This window comes from Mixophyes fleayi, chromosome 5 (assembly GCF_038048845.1).
Source record: "Mixophyes fleayi isolate aMixFle1 chromosome 5, aMixFle1.hap1, whole genome shotgun sequence".
In the NCBI taxonomy this organism is placed as follows: domain Eukaryota; kingdom Metazoa; phylum Chordata; class Amphibia; order Anura; family Limnodynastidae; genus Mixophyes; species Mixophyes fleayi.
Genome location: NC_134406.1, coordinates 1,472,935 through 1,491,083, shown reverse-complemented (window position 1 = coordinate 1,491,083; position 18,149 = coordinate 1,472,935). Strand labels below are relative to the sequence as shown.

General features: G+C 43.9%; 1 protein-coding gene and 1 long non-coding RNA gene across 3 annotated transcripts in view; one reads left to right on the top strand and one right to left on the bottom strand.

The window, feature by feature from the left end:
- LOC142158000 (microtubule-actin cross-linking factor 1, isoforms 6/7-like) overlaps nt 1–9,924 on the bottom strand; it is a 104,066-nt gene extending 94,142 nt beyond the window's left edge. Inside the window, exon 1 of one of the 2 annotated variants that reach the window (XM_075211540.1) lies at nt 9,834–9,924. The gene's annotated coding sequence lies outside the window, so the exon portion shown is untranslated. The remainder of the gene's footprint in view (nt 1–9,833) is intronic. The other variant, XM_075211539.1, reaches the window with a different exon arrangement.
- LOC142158001 (uncharacterized) overlaps nt 1–18,149 on the top strand; it is a 216,641-nt gene that overhangs the window by 5,429 nt on the left and 193,063 nt on the right. The gene's annotated exons all lie outside the window — the stretch shown is intronic.

The window sequence follows — 18,149 nt, the reverse complement described above, 5'->3', positions numbered from 1 at the left end:
CTTATTCTGTATGTATATAGAGCTTCACAGTACCACTTCTCTATGTCTGTATGCTGGAAGTAGTTATCAGTATCTGTTCTTACTCTGTATGTGTAGACTGCTACACAGTACCACTTCTCTATGTATGCTGGATGTAATTCTCAATATCTGTGCTTATTCTGTATGAATATAGAGCTTCACAGTACTGCTTCTCTATATCTATAGAAAGACCTTTAAGTGTACATACTAATAGTGTAACAGAACCACCTATGGGGGAATATAGTAATAGTGTAACAGAAACATCTATAGGTGAATATAGTAATAGTGTAACAGAAACATCTATAGGTGAATATAGTAATGGTGTAACAGAAAGACTTACAAAGACCTATAGGTGAATATTGTAGCAGGGTAATGGAAAGACCTATAGGTGTATATACTAATAATGTAACAGACCTATAGGTGAATATAGTAATAGTGTAACAGAAAAACTTGTAGGTGAATATAGTAATAGTGTAACAGAAAGACTTACAAAGAACTATAGGCGAATATTGTAAGTGTAACAGACCTATAGGTGAATATAGTAATAGTGTAACAGAAAGACTTACAAAGAACTATAGGCGAATATTGTAAGTGTAACAGACCTATAGGTGAATATAGTAATAGTGTAACAGACCTATAGGTGAATATAGTAGCAGGGTAATGGAAAGACCTATAGGTGTATATACTAATAATGTAACAGACCTATAGGTGAATATAGTAATAGTGTAACAGACCTATAGGTGAATATAGTAATAGTGTAACAGACCTATAGGTAAATATAGTAACAGGGTAATGGAAAGACCTATAGATAAATATAGTAATAGTGTAACAGAAGACCTATAGTTGGATATAGTAATAGTGTAAAGGAAATACCTATAGGTGAATATAGTAACAGGATAATGGAAAGACCTATGGGTGAATATTGTAATAGTGTTACAGACCTATAGGTGAGTACAGAGGGGTGTTTAGGTGGATCAGGTAATAGTGGTGTTCGGTGCTTCGGTGGTACAGGAGAGCTGTGCGAGGGCTCTGGGTGGGGGAATACAGCGGTTAGAGCCATGGAATGTGGGTGACCATGTGATAGTGACCTTTTGCCGCAGTGAATGAGCGGTACATGGAGGTGTATTCACATATACATGAGACGTGTGATTATGATGCATACAGAGGTTAGCCCCTGCCCATTATAGGGCCTTTCAATGACCGTAAGCTCCATCACGGATATGGCAGAGACGCGACAGAGAGTGCGTCCTACACACCTATAATTATACACAGAACATACATCATATCTGAAAAGAAATCCTTTGTTTTATAATACCAGAACATGTAATGACAGATATCCCTTTTCATGTACAAATAAAAGATAATATATTAAATAAACAATGTAGCTTTTGCTCTGTTACAATTATGACATTTTTGGAACATAATAAATATGTTATCTTCTGCAGATATATAAGTTTACCTGCAGATTTGGGGGTGCAGTTTGCCTGGAATCCTCCTTTAGAAGCCACCTTCTCGCTCTAGTGTCTCCGAACGCTGCACCTGCCGCTCTCCAGCCTCCCAGGCAGCTCACCATCTTCTCACCAAGACCCACACTCCAAACTTTGCCTGGAAGTCACCCTGCTGTGCGATGGTCAGAAGTTTAATCCAGATCCCAATGCGAGTGACCCTCTGCTTCCCTCCAGGGAATATATCTGTAGCTTCTCCTCCCTTCCCAGACAAACTTTATGTGCCAGGCTGAGTGTGTCTGTTTCAAACACGCGGGATTTGTATTGTTCTCCAGTCTCTTTATCCTGCTCTGCTGGAGTGATGGGAGCGAAGGGAGGAGGGAGGAGAGCTGAGGACATGAATATGTGCTCTGAGTGCTCCAGGAATAAGCTGTAAGCTCTTCAGACCAGGTGCTGTGTCATTGTATTATATGCTTCGCATGAGTGGCTCATGAAGGGCAGGGCTGCCATACTACGGTAAAATGTACAACGGTCACATTGAGAGAGAGATACATCATATTGGATGTCATGAGGTCCCGACAGCTGTACATTGTCTCAATACGTTCATCACAAATTATTTCTTATTTTACAATTTAGATTTGACTTTTATTCCCTCCTAAAATTCTGCATTGATTGGGATTAACCCAATCACTAATATTACTGGTCAGTGTGGGTGGGCACCTATAGATGCTATATTGACCATCAGTGTTATATATGATACTTCTGATTAAGCACGCTCTTTATCTGATATGCAGATACTCACTTCTCTTACAAGGTATCAGATAGACCTGTGATACATTTAATGAGATGAACAGAACATGGGGAAGGAACGTCTTGGCAGGTCCGGCTCCCTTTGTCCTTTCACCACGTCTGTATGGCAGCAGGTTTGTGCACAACCCCACACTGCAGAGGATTGTGCATCCTATGTCTGTGGTCTAGTGTTAGGGGTTTGTGTTGCATTAAATTGATTGATATTGATATTGAATTGAGGAAATGACAGTACAAGGCGATAGGGATACACAAAGTTGTGTAGGAATTTTGCACGCATTTTTTGGTATGATACACCATGTCGCAGCACTGCATAGTTTGCCATCTTTCTTTGGCTTTGCCATTCTGGGGGATGAAATTCTGTACTATGGGCCTGATTCAGGGTTGATACAAAATGAATGCTATGGTGTATGTGCGCCTGTATCCAGAGAATATGTATCATCATCATCTATTTATATAGCACCACTATTTCCACAGCGCTGTACAGAGAACTCACTCGCATTAGTATCGGCCCCATTGGAGCTTACAGTCTAAATTCCCTAACATGTACACAGACTGAGAGAGACTAGGGGCAACATAATAGCTGTCAATTAACCTACCAGTATGTTTTTAGATTGTGGGAGGAAACCCATGCAAACACGGGGAGAACATACAAACTCAACACAGATAAGGCCATGGTTGGAAATCGAACTCATGACCCCAGTGCTGTGAGGCAGAAGTGCTAACCACTGAGCCACCGTACCTCCCATGACCGAGATATGCCACCGTTATTCTCAGAGACATGATACAACTCGCTACTTTAACATATTATTCTTAAGTCAGAGCAGATCGCACATAAAAAATGCTGACTATTGGAAATGTACATTGCTTTTTAGAATTGTACCAAACAAATTAGCAGTTTTCTAATAGTTGAAAAAATCAGGGAAACAAATAATTTAGAAAGTTTCCATTGTGTTAAAAACAAATCCTATTTGCAGAGTCCACGGCTGCAGAGTAAGCGTACACAATGTCACCGGCCGAGTACAACATAGCTTCATTGTAATCACAATAATAAACCCTTCCAGATATTCGCCTTGCGGGAAGCTACATGCATGATCAATTCCGCGTACACAACATAAACCTCGCTGCCGTAATGCTGACTTGGTTATTATCTCCTGCCCTGTACGAGGTGCAATAGATATGGCTGAAAACTTGTAATTACGCCATACTTGCCTACTTTCAGTAGGCGACATCCGGGAGGGGGCGGGGCATCGCAAATCGCGTCGATTTGGCACCGCCCCCACGAGTAAAATGACATTTTTGTTGCGGGGGGCGGGGCCATAATGACGCGATTCTCAGTGAATCACATCATTTTGACAAAGGAATTCCAGGATGCGGGAGAAATGCCAGCTCTCCAGGGAGCCCGGGAGACTGACCTGCATTTCGGGAGTCTCCCAGACTTTCCGGGAGAGTTGGCAAGTATGAATTACACAAACCTCCGGGTATGAATGAGCCCCATCTGTGTGTACACGTCTTTACTGTACATAGGCTACATACCTCCACCCTTTCCCTCCCCCTCCTCTTAAGTTATAGGGGGTCGTAAGTGTTGTATACGTTTAGGTATGAATTCCGCACAATTGCATAGCTTGTTCTGTGAGCATGTGCAGTGTGATTCCACTTAACATACGCTACACAAACTAACTCATGTCCAACTCTGAATCAGGTCCTATGGCTGTAAATTCTGCACGTGGCGGAGATGGCATGGTGACAGTGTAAACTCATTCTGCTTTGTGGTGTCGTTGGAGTTTATGTAATACTGGAAGAGTGTGGGTGGAACACAAATAATAGAGGATCAGGTGGAATATTCTACAGTCCTGGAAAGACGTAAGTCTCAGAGTTGTGAATGGGGTAGTGGGCTACTGTGACTTGTGATTCACCTTTGTCTGGCAGGTGGAAATATGTGGGAAATACAGGGCAAAGAGAGGAAGTCTCGGACGGTCGCAGTGTTTATTAGGAACTCTCACTTTGTGAATGAGAAGGCGCCTCTCGGGCCTTGGCCTGCCGCTGAGCTGGAGTAATGGGAGCGGAGGGTGGATGAATTGAGGGAGGTATAGTGCTGGGGTAATGTCACAGCATATAACACAAGGAGGGGGGGGGGGGGGATGTTTTGAAGAGATTTTTTCTGAGCTCCCATCTTATCCCTCCCCCTGTCCCCACATGCTTCTTAAACCCCTCTAAGTTTCCTTGACAACAGAGCGCAGACGGTGGCATCATAGGAGTTAAACCGAGCTCTCGTATTGTGGGTGGGGGGAGGGGAAGGAGACCCCTCTATCTATATGGAAATATATCACAATGCGACCTGCGCTGTCACTGAACCCTCCATGTGCAGAATCAGGAAACAGCTTGGAAATGCCCGCGCTGTCTGTCTAATGTACGTCTTCATCACAATGGTTCTGATGCTGACACCTCTGTCTGAGGAAATCTGCCAGATTAGTCTGGAGCAGTCTGTTGTCTTCTGCTACATAGTGGCCTCTCAGTACCCATTTACCAAGCAGGGAAACTATAACAGTGAAGGGAAATTAAAACCTATATGAGCAAGGTCCTGATTCCATGGGATAAATATATCAAGCCTGGCCCCACCACCTGTAAATTGTAATCCAGGCGGTGGGGCCGCCCGTTGCCACTTTAAAAGCGGCATTTTTACTCTGGCCATTCCAAATGACGTTATTTGTGAGTTTACACATTTCTTGCTATCGCATTTTACATGTGGGGCAGATTAAAACTGTCGGATACAGTGCCTGACGGTTATAAAATAAACACATGGCTTGAGCTTGTCGGTTTAATGCTATTCGGTATTGTTTTGTAGTTCTACACTGTGCTGGCTTTTAAAGTGCCGATAAAACCTACCACACCCTTTATTTAGTACATTCTACAAAATGACGGCTAGAATCTGATTGGTTGCTATAGGCAACATCTCCAGTTTGTCAAACCCGCGGCTTGATAAATTTACCCCCAGTAGATCTCAACAACAAGCCCAGTTGGAGTTATCCTGACATAAGTCACTGACAATTGTATATAATAGATGAAGCCAGCAACATCTCTGACAATGATGCCGATCTTTGATTGGCCACTAACAGACATCATTCTATACTGAGAAAGTATCCTCTGGGGGCGGGTGGGGGCTCACTTATTGTGCTCCATTGGGAAATTTAGTTTCACAGAGTTTCTCTGAGCAGTCCTGCTAAAGGTTAGACACATATTTCATAATATTTAGAATATAAGTCACATACTACTTGGGAATTTGGACCATCTCATTTAAGAGCAGTAGCATTGCCATCCGTTGCCCAGTAGTCAACTGTCCCTGTTTTCTCGGGTCAGTCCAAGTTTTTAGGGATTTGTCCCTTCAAATTACTGTATTTTTCATTATTAACAAACCACCTTAAAATACCTTCTTTTCTTCAACACAATTCTTATTCTTTGGGCTTTATAAGTTACTGTTTATTTTAAAAGAGTGTACAATGCAAAAAATATGTTGTAATGAAGTTGAGGGAAGATGATATGGGGTTGTAGGTTGTGTGTTATGTGCTTAGATGCTCCAGGCAGCGTAGTAATGATCGTACCAGGTGTAATCTGTCCCGCTCAGATCCCGGCATACACAGCTCCTACTCTGGCAGATATAGCTGTCGCTCTGACAGACTTTGCAGATTAGTGGACAAGTGGCGTGTGACAGACGGGTGGCATTTACTCTGTAATACCCAGCAGGTGCGCAGAAGGATTTGTCTTTTCTTTATAAATGAAATAAGTGACATATTTAACAGAAAGATGTTTCATCTAGGCTGCCCCCTCTCATCATCCCATATATGACTAAAAACCATCCACATCTACAATCCCCGTTCTCTATCAAGAATTCACCCTGTCAGTATATCAAACAAAACCTAAATCTGACCAGCACATCTAAATACTATACTGGATGTCTCCATATTCAGCTCTATATGTTCCCTCTACCATTACTGAGCTAGATGGTAAGCTCTGTGACAAGAGCCCTGTTTCCACATTGTAATCTTCTATGTCATTAGTTTTATTTTGCCTCCACGTTTATGTAGGTACTGGTGTACAGTACAAATGCAGGTTACAGATCACAGATTACAATCCCGGCTTACGTTGGCACTAGACACCTAAGGTACATTCTCCCCATAATTGTAAATATTTCCCACCACGCGGTGCTTGTTTTTCCTGCCTCGCTGGTCCTGGTTAATTGTCACTGCTCGGCTCAGTAGTCCGCCTCAAACTCTGCGATTTTGTTATTATGACACCTCGGTTGACATTAAGGATTGGAGAGGTCAGTTTTGTGGAACATACATGCAGGGAATCCTAGAGACAAGCAACAGGCTGGGGAAGGACACATAGAACCAGGCAAAGGGAATTTTTTTATAAATCCTGAAGGCCAGGTCCCAGACAAGTGCAGAGGACACTGGGAAATCCTCTCTTCTGTTCACACAATCTGCGGCCAGTGGGAAGGTTATTTCTGACATTAGCCCCGCATGACAAGAGCCATTGTCAGGCCACAATCAAACAACCTTTGGCATTGTCCAGCTTACCACTGCTCTGACCTTCCAGCCAGGGAAAAGACGGAGGGGAGAGTTATTACTGGGAATAGGGGAATATGCACAAAGAGACAGTGAGTTGAGCAAGACAGAGAAAGGGAACAGGATGACAAAGGCTCAGACTTGTAATGAGAATTTGGATTTCATTCTAATCAGGCTCAGAATTAATTACTGGGCTGTGGATTTAATTAATGACCAGTGTCCAGGGTTAGTTGTCAGGCACTAGATTTAGTAGCCATTTTGTGAATGTAATTATTGTTGGGTTATAGGATTAGTAACCAGGCCGGTGATTCAGTGCGCTATGCATTTCATGTAGTAACCGGATCTCCTTCTTTTCCACTGTCTGATTTCGGTAAATTATTTGTCAGGAGATTTGGCATTTACTGTCACTGAGGCTGCGTCTGTCAATAGCAAGTACTCACATCAGAGGAAATCAGTGGGCCTCATCTCCGATGACAGTGTGCGCAGCGATTTGAGCGAGTGCATCTAGATTTCTGCTGCAGTGCATGGGTGTCCCGAGCAAGGGTGCATTTTATGGGACTTCCTTGCTGTGCTGAGGGGTGCACCGCTATTGTCACTTGATTTAGTGTTAAGCATTTTGCGCCTTACAGTTGCCCTTGGCCAGGAACGCCCCTAAAAACATGCCGTCTTTGCACCTTTATCTTATTTCAATAATCTTAATCCTCAGACTGAAGTCTTGTTTTTACACTGTGCCAAAAAATTAAGCACATGTGTTCTTTGCCTGTCCATCAGCCACTGCAAACGTCTGCACCTCTTGCAAAGTCATATTATCTCTGAGTCTTGCTGTCGGTCTCTGTGTGTATCTGTGAGTCGCTGTCACTCAGTCTCTGTGTGTATCTGTGAGTCTCACCATCAGTCTCTGGGGCATATTCAATTAGGGTTCCGATTCGCGGTATTACGGTACCGCAATAACGCGGATTTTCGTACGCAACCCTATGGCCTGCGAACGAAAATCCACGTTATTGCGGTAACGCAGATTAAGTTCGCGGCCCGTTCCGGCGCGATCCCGCAAACCGGAACCCTAATTGAATATGCCCCCCTGTGTCTATCAGTGAGTCTCACCGTCAGTCTCTGTATCTATCATTGAGTCTCGCCGTCAGTCTCTGTGTCTATCAGTGAGTCTCGCCGTCAGTCTCTGTGTGTATCTGTGAGTCTCGCCGTCAGTCTCTGTGTGTATCTGTGAGTCTCACCGTCAGTCTCTGTGTCTATCAGTGAGTCTCGCCGTCAGTCTCTGTCTATCAGTGAGTCTCGCTGTCATCAGTCTTGATAAAGAGGGAAGTCTACATTCACAGTGTGTAGTGTGACCTGTGCTGGGTTACCCAATAACACTATAATCTAATTCTGTCATCACACCAGTTTCATTGACCTAGTTTAACTTTTTTATTTACTAAAATGTTTTAATATATTATAGTACATTACCTGGTAAATACGTGTACAATCTGTGAGCTGAGGTGAAGACATACTAAACATAATGAGCCTGCTTCAAGTCTGAATGCAACTTGCGGGGTGAAACAGAGCAGGGAACTCCAGCGGAGTCCACCATATTCAGATCTGAGTGTATCTCAAGGTGCGCTCTACCTAAACGTTACTTGCTGTATGTAGACAGACAGAGCAGACTGCAGTATGTGCAATGTAAGGTAACATCAGAATGTATAAAACAACTCTTAACAGTATATTCATTAATAAAAATATGGTTTGTTTAGAATTTTTTTTTATATATACAATTATATTTTTTTTACATTAAACACACAAATCAAGATCCTATAATGTGTTCTGTGTATACAGTGTGATTTTATGCTCTCTTACTTCCATACATGTCATGTGCTAGCTAATGGTACACATACGTGTACTTTTTCAAACAAAAGATTATGTCGTTCCAGCCACCACTTACTCCTGCCCTGTAGCTGGTGCATCTGATACGGATGAAACTATGAGAAACCCATTACTTGAATGGGCCGCATCTGTGACGGACTGCCCTCGGCACGCCCTTACTGTACATTGCTATGTTAGTCCGTCCCCCGTTCCGCCCTTCAAGTCATAGGCAGTCGTGTCGTTTGCATTCGGACATGAATTACATACAGTTGTGTTTATTGGAGTAAAGTCCGTTTCTGAGCATGGGCAGAACATTTCACGCAAGACACTGTACACGAACGAACTTGCGTCCAAACATGAATCAGGCCCCACTTATCCATATAGTAGCATATTGTTAATGTTGTCCATTCACAGACGCATACAGCAAGTCCAACTGTGCATCCACGGTGTGGGATCTGCAGGGCTTACTTAACTATCACATTTGGCCAGTCCCTAAAATTCATTTAAACTCCTTAGCTTCTTATTTATGTTTCATATAAATCTTGACATTTGGGATCATCAGTGCTACTTTTATTTTAATTTGTTTTATGAAGCACATACTGATATCTATGCAAATTGTCCATTTTGTGTAGCTAGTTGGAGCTTGGGACTTGATCAGAAGAACCAATTCAAAGGAGGTGCGGTGCTCTGCAACACTGGGAGCGCCTTGCTCATTTTAAATATTGCATAGTTCGATTTGTCCACCACCACATACAAAATGTTCTCACTCAACAATTTACACCATTTTGTAGTAAGAATCCAATAAGTGCGCTTATATAACGGGCTCGGTCCATAAATAAAGCTTTGTTATAACGGCACTTGTAGACCTCTTGTATAGCATTCCATCCCCGCTGATTAGGGTGTGTACTACAGTAAATGATGTTACATCTGTTTACACATCTTGTTTATTAAACAAAGCATATCATCCCTATGTTAACAGTGTGCACAGCACCACTTACTTTGTGAGACTAGTACAACTGCTATAAACTATTATATCACCTTAAAAAGCAAGGTTCATTTTGTCCATTTAGTCCCACTTTGAAGTTCTACTCTGCGCATATTATTAGTGCACGATGACTGGTGACAAGTGGCATTCCTGTCTACTTACCTGTAGGAAGCCATCATTCAGGTCAGGGAGAGATGCCTCCATCATCTGTAAACACAGCCAGAGGGATCGAACCTGATCCTGTACCTCTGTCCTCCACACCCTCCATAACTCCCTGCTGTTTTTCCTGTGAAATAGTAATGTGGACACATCACAACACGGAACATAGCTGTCAAACACAGGACAGTACTCCCCATTGTGGACTAAATTGATAAATAATACAAGACTATCATGTACTTTATTTGAAAAACTGGTAAAAACAGTAGAAAAATATAGACTATTCTTTCTGATGTCATTCTTTACTGAAATAAACAATATGCTTATAGAAACTTAAATAGACAACAGCTTTATCATAGGTACATGGCTGCTGATGAGACGTGACTGGTGAACACCTTAATCATAGGGACATGTCTGCTGGAGATATGTGACTGGTGGACACCTTTATCATTAGGGCATGGCTGCTTTAGAGATGTGACTGGTGGACACCTTTATCATAAGGGCATGTCTGCTGGTGAGACGTGACTGGTGGACACTTTTATCATAGGGACATGTCTACTGGAGAGATGTGACTGGTGGACACCTTTATCATAGGGACATTTCTGCTGGAGAGATGTGACTGGTGGACACCTTTATCATAGGGATATGTCTGCTGGAGAGATGTGACTGGTGGACACCTTTATCATAGGGATATGTCTGCTGGTGAGACGTGACTGGTGGACACCTTTATCATCGGGACATGTCTGCTGGTGAGACGTGACTGCTGGACACCTTTATCATCGGGACATGGCTGCTGGTGAGACGTGACTGCTGGACACCTTTATCATCGGGACATGTCTGCTGGTGAGACGTGACTGCTGGACACCTTTATCATAAGGACATGTCTGCTGGTGAGACGTGACTGGTGGACACTTTTATCATAGGGACATGTCTACTGGAGAGAGACGTGAGTGGTGGACACCTTTATCATAGGGACATTTCTGCTGGAGAGATGTGACTGGTGAACACCTTTATCATAAGGACATGTCTGCTGGTGAGACGTGACTGGTGGACACCTTTATCATAAGGACATGTCTGCTGGTGAGACGTGACTGGTGGACACCTTTATCATAGGGACATGTCTGCTGGTGAGACGTTACTGGTGGACACCTTTATCATAAGGACATGTCTGCTGATGAGGCGTGACTGGTGAACACCTTTATCATAGGGACATATCTGCTGGAGAGATGTGACTGGTAGACACCTTTATCATAAGTACATGTCTGCTGGAGAGACGTGACTGGTAGACACCTTTATCATAAGTACATGTCTGCTGGTGAGACGTGACTGGTGGAGACCTTTATCATAAGGACATGTCTGCTGGTGAAATGTGACTGGTGGACACCTTTATCATAGGGACATGTCTGCTGGAGAGACGTGACTGGTGGACACCTTTATCATAAGTACATGTCTGCTGGTGAGACGTGACTGGTGGAGACCTTTATCATAAGGACATGGCTGTGGAAATTCATCTTTTTTTTTATAATTTTTTCAACAATGTTGGTTCTCTGTGTGTTCTCCTGAGACTAAAACAGAATATTGTAGTCTGAGAGATAAAGCTCATCCAGCCTCAAGTTGATGTATGCAATCGCCTTGTGCCTTCTGTTATTCGCTGGAATAGCTATCTAATTCTACTAATCCATTCATAATCACTTAATGTGCAATTTGCATGAATCTTGCCATGTAAATAAGCATCTCTTATATTGTGCTAGCTAACAAGTATGTGGATGGAAGAGACAATATGAAATAAGGTTCTGGGAATATTTGTGATGTGAAATTCTACTCTCTCAAGATCTTTCCATAAACTGTCCTAGTCTACAATGGCCTGAACTGGAATAATAAATCAACACTGTGGCATCATATTGTCAGTGGTGGATCCCCACAGCCCCAGCAGCACAAGCCTAACTTTAATTTGCTCTATGACGCCGCCAATCAAAATGGGTTAGGGGGTTGGGCCAATTGCACTGGGGATAGGGCCAACTGTGGCCGGCCAATAAGAAAAAATTAGGGGAGTGATTGTGGTACATCGCCCCCCTAAAAATTAAGTCCAGGTCTGCCCCTGCATATTACCAACTCCACAAAACTCTCATACTGAAATTGGCAGTTTTGGGACAGATTTAAAACGCTGGTAATAAATAACCCTATTCAGAGAGGGGATGACTAGCATATTTGACTTTGTGGGCCTACAGGCAAAGAGTCCATTATACAACAGCATCTGTCACATCTTTATGTTATGGTACTGGTGGCTTCCAGGGGAGAACCATTTGGCTGGGGTAGCAAAGACACCACCTCTGGCCAAACCACAGTCCAAAGAAGATGGACAAGTTGAAGTCCCTTAGTTTGAGAAGATAGAATCGTGAGGAACAAAGTTGAATTTGATGGGTTGGAGATGGTAGAATTGTAAAGAATGAAGCTGAAGTTTATGAGTTGTGGAATGCAGAATCATGAGTGCGAAAGTTGAAGTTGATGAACAGGCAAATAAATCAAGACTGTTTGAAGAACCAGTAAAGTAATTACATGTCAACTTTGCAGGTGCAAAGCTTAGTAGGAGTGAAGTGCTTATAAAGGATGTATCCAGGTTAAGTCTCTTAGTGCTAATTCACTTGACATTTAGCAAAGTGCTTATTGCAGCAAGTGAAAAAGAATGTGCAGTTGTCAGTGTTGACCTGTTGTCTATAGTTTATATTATGGCAGATCTTCTCCGTTTACATTAACATCCTGGCATTGGATGGAATATAGACGCAGGAAATATCTTGCCCAACGAAGGGGCTCAGGGTCTTCAAAGCTGTTTTTTTTATCACATTAATATCACTTCAAGAATAAAAGTACATGCCTTGTTTCATATTCTAATTAACACGATACAAAGCTTTGTATGTTAGGCTGCTGGTCTGATCATCAACCCACAGAACTAGATGGTCGGATGTTTTCACCTATAGCAGCCGCCTTTCCCTTATAGCTTGTTGCGCTCACCGGTACTCAGATGCCCCAAGGACTTAGCTCCAGATGTAGTGTGGGTTGGTAATGCAGACAACAGCGGCAGGCCAGGAGACTGGGTAGAAAGCAGTGGGTAGTCAAGCGGTAGCCTAGGTCAAGGGTCACAGGCAAGCAGGTTTCCGCAGGACAGGGTAGAGCAAACAGGAGCAGGTTAGCAAGACTGGGTCAGAAACACTATAACCGGCAGTGAGGCTCAGTCCTCACTGCCTTAAATACATAGAGCAACCAATCAGGGCTAAGCCCTGTAACGATACACATGCCTGGATTAATTAATCAAAGCCACATTAATCAACCCACGGGCTGGGGAGATTTCAGTGCCTGCTCCCGGCTGTCCTGTTTGCCGGGGCGCGCTGTGCAGGGAATCAGCGTCCGGCTGTTGTCTTGGCAAGGGTCGGACCAGCTGGCGGAAGGGACGTCCCAGTCACTAAGGAGACGGCCGGGACACTCAGTGGGGTAATAGATGAGTCGCCCGTGGCCGCCGCAGCTCCTAACAGTACCCCCCCTTGAGGAGGAGTCAAAGAACCCCGACACCCAGGTTACTTAGGGAATTTTTTGAAGAACTCCTTTAGATGTTTTGTAGCATGAAGTCTTCCTCGCGGAAACCAGGACCACTCTTCCAAACCGCGATTCTTCCACTACAGTAGGAAGGTACCTGACCCTGCACTCTCTTAGAGTCGAGAATCTTCTGGATGATATACTTCTGCGGTTTGTTCCAATCCTGTACATGAGAACTTGAAGGCTGAGATTGGTCTGGGTATAACACAGGCTTAAGAAGAGAACAATGAAATGTGTTAGGGATCCTGAATGAACCAGGAATTTTCAACCTGAAAGCTACAGAATTAATCTGCTTAACAATGGCGAATGGACCAATGAATTTAGGCCCCAGTTTCCTGCAGGGCTGTCTGAGCCTAATATTGCGTGTCGAAAGCCACACTTTTTGGGCCAGTTTGAAGGAGCAGGTGGTACGGTGGCGATCTGAATTTATTTTAGCAAAAAATGAGGCTCATCTTAAAGAGGACTGTACCTTCTTCCAAATAGCTTTAAGATCAATAGCTGTGGCATGAATCTGCGGAATACCAGTAAACTTGAGAGAATGCAAGGAATTGGATCTGGGGTGAAAACCAAGGTTTCAAAAAAACGGAGATACTTGAGTGGATGAATGACATGAATTTTATTATAGGCGAATTCTGCCCAAGGTATAAGGGAGGCCCAGTTATTGTGAAATTTTGTGGTATAACATTGCAGGAACTGTTCTAGGGACTGGTTAACTCTTTCCGTTTGACCATTAGACTGAGGGTGGTATGCGGATGACAGACTGATCTTGATTCCAAGGAGGATGCAGAAAGATTTCCAAAACTGTGCCACAAATTGAGAGCCACAATCGGAAACAATATCAGTAGGAAGTCCATGGAGACGGAATATGTGTTGAATGAACAAGATGGCCAAATCTCGAGCACTAGGAAACCTGGTTAGCGGAAGAAAGTGTGCCATCTTGCTAAAGCGGTCTACAACCACCCATATGGTATTATGTCCTGCTGAAGGTGGGAGATCGACAATAAAGTCCATTGATAAGTGTGTCCAGGGTTTTGAAGGAATGGGCAATGGAACCAACTGGCCTGCAGGACGGTTCATGAGGACCTTATTCCTGGCACAACCTTTGCAGGAGAGGACATAACTTTTGACGTCAACGGATAATGATGGCCACCATACAGTACGGGAGAGGATTTCCGAAGTTTTATGGATTCCAGGATGTCCAGCAGTCTTACTGTTGTGTGCTTCTGAAAAGACTGCCTTCCTTAAGTGGACTGGAACAAATAAACGCCCCTCCGTGGTGTTATTAGGAGCTAACCTTTGGAACCTGCCCAGCGTGGTGCTCAGGTCTTGAGTTAACCCAACTTGGATAATAGAGGATGGAATGATAGGCATAGGATCTGTAACTAGAACATGATGTGCCAAAAAGCTCCTAGATAGAGCATCTGCCCGGACGTTCTTAGAACCTGGTCTATAGGTCATCACAAAATTGAAACGGGTGAAGAATAGCGACCAGCGGGCCTGTCTGGGATTCAAGCGTTTTGTCGACTTTATGTACTGTAAATTCTTATGGTCCGTTATAACGGGGTATACATGTATAGCACCTTCCAGCCAATGTCGCCAATCCTCAAAGGCCCATTTAATTGCCAACAGCTCCCGATTGCCCACATCATAGTCGGCTTCTGCAGAAAAGAATTTACGAGAGAAATAAGCACAAGGATGTAAGCAGTGAGTATGAGGGTCCTTCTGGGACAAGATAGCACCAGCATCTGCGTCAGAGGCATTGAGTTCTAGAACAAAAGGTATTTCTGGATTTGGATGTCTAAGGACTTGAGCAGATACAAAGGCTTTCTTCAAGGTTTCAAATGCGGTTACTGCTTGAGGTGGCCAATTAGTTGGATCCATTCCTTTGCGGGTCAGGGCGACAATAGGAGCCACAATATCAGAAAAGCCACGGATGAATCTCCTATAATGGCAAAGCCCAAGAACCTCTGCACCGCCTTGAGATTGTTGGGTTGTACCCAATCCAGGATAGCTTGGACCTTGCTTGGATCCATGGAGAACCCAGCAGAAGAGATTATGTATCCCAGGAATGATACCTTCTGCACCTCAAACTCACACTTTTCCAGTTTGGCATATAGATGGTGTTCTCGTAATTTCTGTAGAACCTGCTTGACGTGACCCCGATGTATAGATAACGACTTAGAGTATATGAGGACATCATCTAAATAAACAACCACAAAGTGGTCAAGGAATTCACGAAGAACTTTGTTAATCAAATCCTGAAATACGTTGCTAAGGCCAAATGGCATGACCAGATATTCATAGTGGCCAGAGTGTGTATTGAACACTGTCTTCCATTCATCTCCTTCTCTGATACGGGTGAGGTTATACTCTCCACGGAGGCCGATTTTTGTGAAGACAGTGGCGCCTCTTAATTAGTCGAATAATACAGAGATGAGAGGAAGAGGATAGGTGTTCTTGACCGTGATTAGATTTAATCCTCTATAGTCGATACATGGTCTTAGTCCACCATCTTTCTTGGACACGAAGAAGCATCTGGCTCCTACTGGAGGCTAGATGGCCTGATGAATCCTTCCTCTAAATTCTCGTCAATATAATTCTGCATGGATTTGGTCTCCGGACCAGAAAGAGAGTACAAGCCTCTCTTAGGTAATTTGGAACCAGGAATAAGCTTGATAGCACAGTCAAAGTCACAATGAGGTGGTAAAGCGTCAGCAGCCTTTTTAGAGAACACATCCCAGAACTCATGATATAGTGAGGGAAGCTGCTCAGGAATTGATTGAAAAATTTGAAGAGGTAAGGTTAAGCAAGATTGTATACAATAAGCTCCACTGGATAATTTCGCCTTTTACCCAGTCCACAACAGGGTTATGACGGGAAAGCCAGGGATGGCCCAGAATCAAGGGAACAGATGGGCAATCGATAAGGAACAAGGTCAAGAACTCTGAATGGAGAGCTCCTATGTTTAATTGCAGCACCGGGGTCTCCCAGATAATCTTGCCATCAGGCAATGGACTTCCATCTAAGCCACAGATGGTAATAGCAGACTTAAACTTCACTGTCGGAATTCCAGCAGAGCTGGTGAACCCGGTGTCAAGAAAGTTGCGTGCAGCTCCACTATCAATGAAAGCCGACAGGGCCACGGAACAGGCACTGAAAGTGACTTGTGCGGGAATCAGGACAGCATTTTTTGGTAAAACAATTTGCAGACCTAGGTGAACCTTCCCCTCGTTCCCTAGGCATGCTCTTTTCCCGGTTTGTTGGGGCAAGAGCGGGAGAAATGGCCTTTAAAACCACAATAGAGACAAAGATCTTGTGACAGCCTTCTGTCTCTTTCCTCGGGAGAGAGACGATATGCCCCTAGCTGCATGGGCTCCTCAATATTTGTAGGAACAGGAATATATGCAGCAGAAAAGTAAGCTGTCTCTATCTCTGACTTCCTCTCCTTAATTCTCCTGTCAATCTTAATAACGAGTTGCAAAAGGGTCTCTAACGAGGTTGGAGGAGGATACTGCACCAGTGAATCTTTAATGTGCTCTGACAGTCCTAAGCGAAACTGGCTGCGTAACACTGGATCATTCCATTCGCTGCAAGGCGACCTTCGGTGGAACTCAACGCAGTATTTCTCTGCAGACCGCTGGCCTTGCTTTAAAGCCCGTAGATGAGCCTCAGCGGAGGCCACTCAATCCGGGTCATCGTAGAGCAGACCCAATGCGTTAAAGAAGGTTTCCACAGACTGCATGGTAGGACTCGTCTGAGGCAGAGTGAAGGCCCAAGACTAGGGGTCACCCTGATGGAGGGAGATGACATTCCCAATCCTCTGCTGTTCTGAACCAGAAGACCGAGGTCTCAGCCAAAAGTAGAGCTTACAGCTCTCCTTAAAGTTCCGGAACAGGGCTCCATTTCCGGAGAACCGGTCCGGCAAATTTAACTTGGGTTCACCGGCGTTACCTGATATGGCTTGTGTAGTCCTTGAGGTCTCCTCTTGAGTGGACGAACGCTGGGACAATCCCTGAACCATTTGTGACAGAGTCTGAACTTGACCAGCCAGAACTTGAGCTGGAGATAAATTGGTTCTGCTTTCATCCATTCCAATTTCGTCTCCAGAATACTTGTATGGCTGGTTATAATGTTAGGCTGCTGGTCTGATCACCAACCCACAGAACTAGATGGCGGAGGTTTTCACCTATAGCAGCTGCCTTTCCCTTAGAGCTTGTTGCGCTCACCGGTATTCAGATGCCCCAGGACTTAGCTCCAGATGTAGTGTGGGTTGGTAATGCAGACAACAGTGGCAGGCCAGGAGACTGGGTAGAAAGCAGCAGGTAGTCAAGCGGTAGCCAAGGTCAAGGGTCGCAGGCAAGCAGGGTAGTCAATAAACACACCAGAGGTCGGGGTCACAGGCAAAGTAGCAGAGTCCAAAGTCCATAAATACATAGAGCAACCAATCAGGACTAAGCCCTGTAATGATACACATGCCTGGATTAATTGATCAAAGCCACAGGCTCCTAATGTATAGCATTAGTCCCTGAAATATCTATATGTGGTTGTTGCTTGGGGAAATTCCAGCAAGTATGTGTAGATCTATTGAGTCAGATATTTATTATAAAGCACAGAATGTTGCAGTCCTCTATATTATTCATGGGTTTAGTGTTATTTAGCCAACATGGTTACTTACTATCACTGTCAGGAACTAACCTGGCAGCTGACTGGCCTCTGTAATCAATGAGCACCTGA